Source organism: Oncorhynchus tshawytscha, unplaced genomic scaffold (assembly GCF_018296145.1).
Source record: "Oncorhynchus tshawytscha isolate Ot180627B unplaced genomic scaffold, Otsh_v2.0 Un_contig_5476_pilon_pilon, whole genome shotgun sequence".
Taxonomy (NCBI): Eukaryota; Metazoa; Chordata; class Actinopteri; order Salmoniformes; family Salmonidae; genus Oncorhynchus; species Oncorhynchus tshawytscha.
Genome location: NW_024609127.1, coordinates 77,501 through 85,000, shown reverse-complemented (window position 1 = coordinate 85,000; position 7,500 = coordinate 77,501). Strand labels below are relative to the sequence as shown.

Sequence of the window (7,500 nt, the reverse complement as noted above, 5' to 3'; positions counted from 1 at the left end):
AGGAGTATTTGCAGGTGAACTCCCTGCCTATTCCAGTGATAAGTCTGTTTAATAAGTCCATATTTATTATTCTAGACCTATTCACTAGGACCAGTATAGCCTCTATCAACGTTTTAATTCGAAAGGGATTCTATCCTATATCACATTCTATCCTATATCACATTCTACATTCTATCCTATATCACATTCTACCCTGTATCACATTCCTAGATCATTCTATCCTATATCACATTCTATCCTGTATCACATTCTATCCTATATCACATTCTATCCTATATCACATTCTATCCTATATCACATTCTATCCTAACATTCTACCCTGTATCACATTCCCTCCTAGATCACATTCTATCCTGTATCACATTCTATCCTATATCACATTCTATCCTCACATTCTATCCTATATCACATTCTATCCTATATCACATTCTATCCTATATCACATTCTATCCTAGATCACATTCTATCCTATATCACATTCCCTCCTAGATCACATTCTATCCTGTATCACATTCTATCCTAGATCACATTCTATCCTATATCACATTCTATCCTAGATCACATTCTATCCTATATCACATTCTATCCTAGATCACATTCTATCCTGTATCACATTCTATCCTATATCACATTCTATCCTAGATCACATTCTATCCTATATCACATTCTATCCTAGATCACATTCTATCCTATATCACATTCCCTCCTAGATCACATTCTATCCTGTATCACATTCTATCCTAGATCACATTATATCCTATATCACATTCCCTCCTAGATCACATTCTATCCTGAATCACATTCTATCCTAGATCACATTCTATCCTATATCACATTCTATCCTATATCACATTCTATCCTAGGTCACATTCTACATATCACATTCTATCCTAGATCACATTCTATCCTGTATCACATTCTATCCTATATCACATTCTATCCTGTCACATTCTATCCTAGATCACATTCTATCCTAGATCACATTCTATCCTGTATCACATTCTATCCTAGATCACATTCTATCCTAGATCAATTCTATCCTGTATCACATTATATCCTAGATCTAGCCCTGCAGGAGGTCAATGCACAGCGGGTTAATATCCTATATCTAGCCCTGCAGGAGGTCAATGCACAGCGGGTTAACATCCCAGATCTAGCCCTGCAGGAGGTCAATGCACAGCGGGTTAATATCCCAGATAAAGCCCTGTTGGAGGTCAATGCACAGCGGGTTAATATCCCAGATAAAGCCCTGTTGGAGGTCAATGCACAGCGGGTTAATATCCCAGATAAAGCCCTGTTGGAGGTCAATGCACAGCGGGTTAATATCCCAGATCTAGCCCTGCAGGAGGTCAATGCACAGCGGGTTAATATCCCAGATCTAGCCCTGTAGGAGGTCAATGCACAGCGGGTTAATATCCTATATCTAGCCCTGCAGGAGGTCAATGCACAGCGGGTTAACATCCCAGATCTAGCCCTGCAGGAGGTCAATGCACAGCGGGTTAATATCCCAGATCTAGCCCTGTAGGAGGTCAATGCACAGCGGGTTAACATCCCAGATCTAGCCCTGTAGGAGGTCAATGCACAGCGGGTTAATATCCTATATCTAGCCCTGCAGGAGGTCAATGCACAGCGGGTTAACATCCCAGATACAGCCCTACATACAGATGTAGGACTCTTAATTTGATCACTATTTTGTTGCTGAGAATCTTCCTGCGCCGCAGGAAATACAAATAGTAGTATATTCAAGGTTCTGAAGTTTGTAATTTTCATGTTCATCAACTAAACATGTCCATTAGTTATATATATATCCACATTTAATTCACATTTCCTGCATGATTATTTTCCTGTTATAGCAAACTGCCTCAAATCTGTAGGACCCCCATGCGCGGCAGGTTATTAATATCCTAGGCTGGCCTAAATGCATTTTTTTTATTATTAACCTTTATTTAACTAGGCACCTCAGTTAAGATCAAATGTTTATTTACAATGACAGGCCTGACGACGCTGGGCCAAATGTGCGCCTATGGGACTCCCAATTACGGGCCGGTGGTGATACAGCCTGGATTCGAACCAGGGTCTGTAGTGACTCCTCTAGCACTGAGATGCAGTGCCTTTCGACCTCTGTGATACAGCCTGGATTTGTACCAGGGTCTGTAGTGACAGCACTGAGATGCAGTGCCTTTAGACCTCTGTGATACAGCCTGGATTCGAACCAGGGTCTGTAGTGACGCCTCTAGCACTGAGATGCAGTGCCTTTAGACCTCTGTGATACAGCCTGGATTCGAACCAGGGTCTGTAGTGACGCCTCTAGCACTGAGATGCAGTGCCTTTCGACCTCTGTGATACAGCCTGGATTTGAACCAGGGTCTGTAGTGACGCCTCTAGCACTGAGATGCAGTGCCTTTAGACCTCTGTGATACAGCCTGGATTCGAACCAGGGTCTGTAGTGACTCCTCTAGCACTGAGATGCAGTGCCTTTAGACCTCTGTGATACAGCCTGGATTCGAACCAGGCTCTGTAGTTTAGACCTCTGTGATACAGCCTGGATTCGAACCAGGCTCTGTAGTTTAGACCTCTGTTATACAGCCTGGATTCGAACCAGGCTCTGTAGTTTAGACCTCTGTGATACAGCCTGGATTCGAACCAGGCTCTGTAGTTTAGACCTCTGTGATACAGCCTGGATTCGAACCAGGGTCTGTAGTGATACAAGCTGCTGTATAGCCATTACCATTCTATCACTCCATACATCCTGGAGTTCCTGCTGCTGACCTCAATAACAGGAGTACAGCGGTTTGGTGAGCAGAGACAGAGTGGAGCCTCCTGCCCTTCCCACGGGTGCGTTCTGTTCTGACCTCCATTCCTTACCGTACAGCTGCCAGCGCGCCAACAGCTGCGGCCTTCACAGCCCGGGAAACAACAGACAGGCAGACAGACGGCCTGGCATGCAGATAGAGACACTCTGAAAGAATTCAGACCCCTTGACTTTTATCCACATTTTGTAACTTTACAGCCTTTATTCTAAAATGGATTACATGTTTTTTTTTTTTTTTTTAAAATCCCCCTCATCAATCTTCACACAATATCCCATAATGACAAAACAAAAACAGTTTGTTATAAACTTTAGCAAGTCTTTAAAATAAATTACACAAAATAGAAAAATAAGTACATTTCACATTTCAGAAAATATTTTATTTATGGCAGTCTCAGCTCATGTCATGCAGGCAGATAAATGCCCATTGTGAGGGGCAGGGCGATGGAGGCCCAGGCGGATAAATGTCCATTGTGAGGGGCAGGGTGATGGAGGCCCAGGCGGATAAATGTCCATTGTGAGGGGCAGGGCGAGGGAGGCCCAGGCGTATGGAGGCCCAGGCGGATAAATGTCCATTGTGAGGGGCAGGGCGATGGAGGCCCAGGCGGATAAATGTCCATTGTGAGGGGCAGGGCGATGGAGGCCCAGGCGGATAAATGTCCATGGAGGGGCAGGGCCAGGCGGATAAATGTCCATTGTGAGGGGCAGGGCGATGGAGGCCCAGGCGGATAACTGTCCATTGGCGGCGAGGGCAGGGAAGATAAATGTCCATTGTGGGGTGAAGGGGGTTATATTTGCAATTCTCTGAGGGCCTAGAGAACCCGCTATAGTGCTTTCAGGGGCGTCATGCACCCCCAAAATCGGAAGAGGCACAAAGTATTAGGTGTGGATGGCTGGGGGGTGGCCTTGAGCGGGGATGAACCCCCATACATAAGTTGAAGAATTTAGCATTTTTCAAACAACTGAGGGATGGGGGCATGGTCTAGGATCTGTTCGGGCCAAAGTAGTGGGAAGGGGTGGTGGGTTTGTTGGGGATAGTGGTGTGTATTTAGGGTTAGATGGTGGTGCAATTATTTATTTTCCCATTTTGTTGTAAAAAAAAAAATATATATATATATATTATTCACACTCCGACTTGTGAAAGATCGGTAAGCCACATGATGAGGGAGAGGGAAAAAATATTTTTTACAAGGAGCTGGGTAGAGCCTTTTTTTTCTTTCTACTGTGTTATTGACTGTATGTTTGTTTATTCCATGTGTAACTCTGTGTTGTTGTTTACTCCATGTGTAACTCTGTGTTGTTGTTTACTCCATGTGTAACTCTGTGTTGTTGTTTACTCCATGTGTAACTCTGTGTTGTTGTTTATTCCATGTGTAACTCTGTGTTGTTGTTTACTCCATGTGTAACTCTGTGTTGTTGTTTACTCCATGTGTAACTCTGTGTTGTTGTTTACTCCATGTGTAACTCTGTGTTGTTGTTTACTCCATGTGTAACTCTGTGTTGTTGTTTACTCCATGTGTAACTCTGTGTTGTTGTTTACTCCATGTGTAACTCTGTGTTGTTGTTTACTCCATGTGTAACTCTGTGTTGTTGTTTATTCCATGTGTAACTCTGTGTTGTTGTTTACTCCATGTGTCACTCTGTGTTGTTGTTTATTCCATGTGTAACTCTGTGTTGTTGTTTATTCCATGTGTAACTCTGTGTTGTTGTTTATTCCATGTGTAACTCTGTGTTGTTGTTTATTCCATGTGTAACTCTGTGTTGTTGTTTACTCCATGTGTAACTCTGTGTTGTTGTTTACTCCATGTGTAACTCTGTGTTGTTGTTTACTCCATGTGTAACTCTGTGTTTCCATGTGTAACTCTGTGTTGTTGTTTACTCCATGTGTAACTCTGTGTTGTTGTTTACTCCATGTGTAACTCTGTGTTGTTGTTTACTCCATGTGTAACTCTGTGTTGTTGTTTACTCCATGTGTCACTCTGTGTTGTTGTTTACTCCATGTGTAACTCTGTGTTGTTGTTTACTCCATGTGTAACTCTGTGTTGTTGTTTACTCCATGTGTCACTCTGTGTTGTTGTTTACTCCATGTGTAACTCTGTGTTGTTGTTTACTCCATGTGTAACTCTGTGTTGTTGTTTACTCCATGTGTAACTCTGTGTTGTTGTTTACTCCATGTGTAACTCTGTGTTGTTGTTTACTCCATGTGTAACTCTGTGTTGTTGTTTACTCCATGTGTAACTCTGTGTTGTTGTTTACTCCATGTGTAACTCTGTGTTGTTGTTTATTCCATGTGTAACTCTGTGTTGTTGTTTACTCCATGTGTAACTCTGTGTTGTTGTTTACTCCATGTGTAACTCTGTGTTGTTGTTTACTCCATGTGTAACTCTGTGTTGTTGTTTATTCCATGTGTAACTCTGTGTTGTTGTTTGTGTCACACTGCTTTGCTTTATCTTGGTCTGGGTCGTCAACTGGCCGACCGGGTTAAATTAAGGTGAAATAAAATAAAAAAATAAAAAGAAGCGGAATGACGTAGTCAACACAAATCTCGTCGCCTCTCGCGAGACTGGCAGTTACATTTGAAAACAGGCGGCAGACGCAGAAACGACTCGAGCTGTCAATAGCAAGTAAGAAACAAACGGAAATCGCAATTTATTATTGATCTGTTATTTATTTACGAAATAAACTATATTGGCAATATTAATGCTTTTGTGAAACATATCATTCCCCGGTTTCCAACCTCTTTGGTACGTCTTGAGACGATGTTTTTCCTGTCCGTAGGGCGCTTGAGGAGTGGCGAGAAACGTTAGCCGGTTAGCTTCGTTAGCCAGCTATTTATTTATTTAGCTTTTAAAACAAGTTAATTAATTGAATAATAGAGGACTTTATGTGAGAACTATTCTAGCCGAAGAGCACGGGTGAGATATTCGTCTGGAAAAGTGAAATGGTGTCATTTTTAAAGAAGGTTTCGCTAATTAAAACTAGAGTTAGATAGCCAACGTCGTTAATACTGTAGCTGCTACGAGGTTGGCTATGGTAACTAAACAGCGTTACTAGGTAACTAAACAGCGTTACTAGGTAACTAAACAGCGTTACTAGGTAGCTAAATAGCGTTACTAGGTAACTAAACAGCGTTACTAGGTAACTAAACAGCGTTACTAGGTAGCTAAATAACGTTACTAGGTAACTAAACAGCGTTACTAGGTAGCTAAATAACGTTACTAGGTAACTAAACAGCGTTACTAGGTAGCTAAATAGCGTTACTAGGTAACTAAACAGCGTTACTGGGTAGCTAAATAGCGTTACTAAGTAACTAAATAACGTTACTAGGTAACTAAATTAACGTCGAATAGCCACAAACAATGCTTGTTGTTGGATGTTTAACCCAATTTTCCGGTCACACACATCGACTGTTTCCCTTCACTGTAGAATACGTTAACTAGGCTTATTGTCCTTTTGTTGTTGTGCTAACTAACCAGCTGGTGTAGTTTAATGCCTGTGTTTGTTTGAATGGTAAGGTTGTAGCTGTCCGTTTTGTTTCTCCAGGAGAGAAAAGATGACTGGGGAAAGTGATTTGTCGATAAAAGAGGCGTTTCAACGCGCTCAGAAAGGACACAACAACAAGGCTAAACTGGTGGCCAGTCTCAAGAACACATACAACAAGGTACAAACGCCGATAAACACACACAAACACCTGTAAACACACACACACACATAATGTACAAGGTACAAACGCCTATAAACACACAAAAACACCTGTAAACACACACACTTATACAATCAACCAAATGTATTTATAAAGCCATTTTTACATCAGCTGATATCTCAAAGTGCTGTACAGAAACCCAGCCTATAACCCCAAACAGCAAGCAATGCAGGTGTAGAAGCACGGTGGCTAGTAAATACTCCCTATGTATGCACACGCACACACACACTCACACACACACACATACTGTACAACAAGGTACACACACACATGTTTAAATCACTGTTTCTGTTAATCCTCTTTATTATCAGTAAGAAACCATCCACCCAACCTGCTTTCTGTGTGTCTGTCCCCGTGTGTCTGCCTGTCTGTCCCCGTGTGTCTGCCTGTCTGTCCCCGTGTCTGCCTGTCTGTCCCCGTGTGTCTGCCTGTCTGTCCCCGTGTCTGCCTGTCTGTCCCCGTGTGTCTGCCTGTCTGTCCCCATGTGTACCTGTCTGTCCCCGTGTGTCTGCCTGTCTGTCCTGTCTCCAGTTAGAGGACAAGACATTGTTCCACGAGGAGTTTATCCAGTACCTGAAACATGCCATGATCGTGTACAAGAGAGAACCGGCTGTGGAAAACGTGATAGAGTTCGTCTCCAGATTCTCCACCAGCTTCCATACGCCTTCCGCCGAGGGAGGAGAGGAGGAGGATGAAGAAGAGGACGAGAACCCCTTCCTCAGTTACATGTTCAACTTCCTGTTGGAGGTAGGACAACTCTTGAGTCCCGAACTATCTCTTCTGCATTGTTTTAACCAGGGCCCTATGGTAGTAGACTAGGGCTGTGAACTACCTCTTCTGTACTGCATTGTTTTAACCAGGGCCCTATGGTAGTAGACTAGGGCTGTGAACTACCTCTTCTGTACTGCATTGTTTTAACCAGGGCCCTATGGTAGTAGACTAGGGCTGTATACCGTATACCTCTTCTGTACTGCATTGTTTTAACCAG

General features: G+C 42.8%; 1 pseudogene; it reads left to right on the top strand.

The window, feature by feature from the left end:
* The first annotated feature begins 5,534 nt into the window (after positions 1 to 5,534).
* The window catches only part of LOC121844313, a 45,875-nt pseudogene continuing 43,909 nt past the window's right edge, over positions 5,535 to 7,500 (top strand).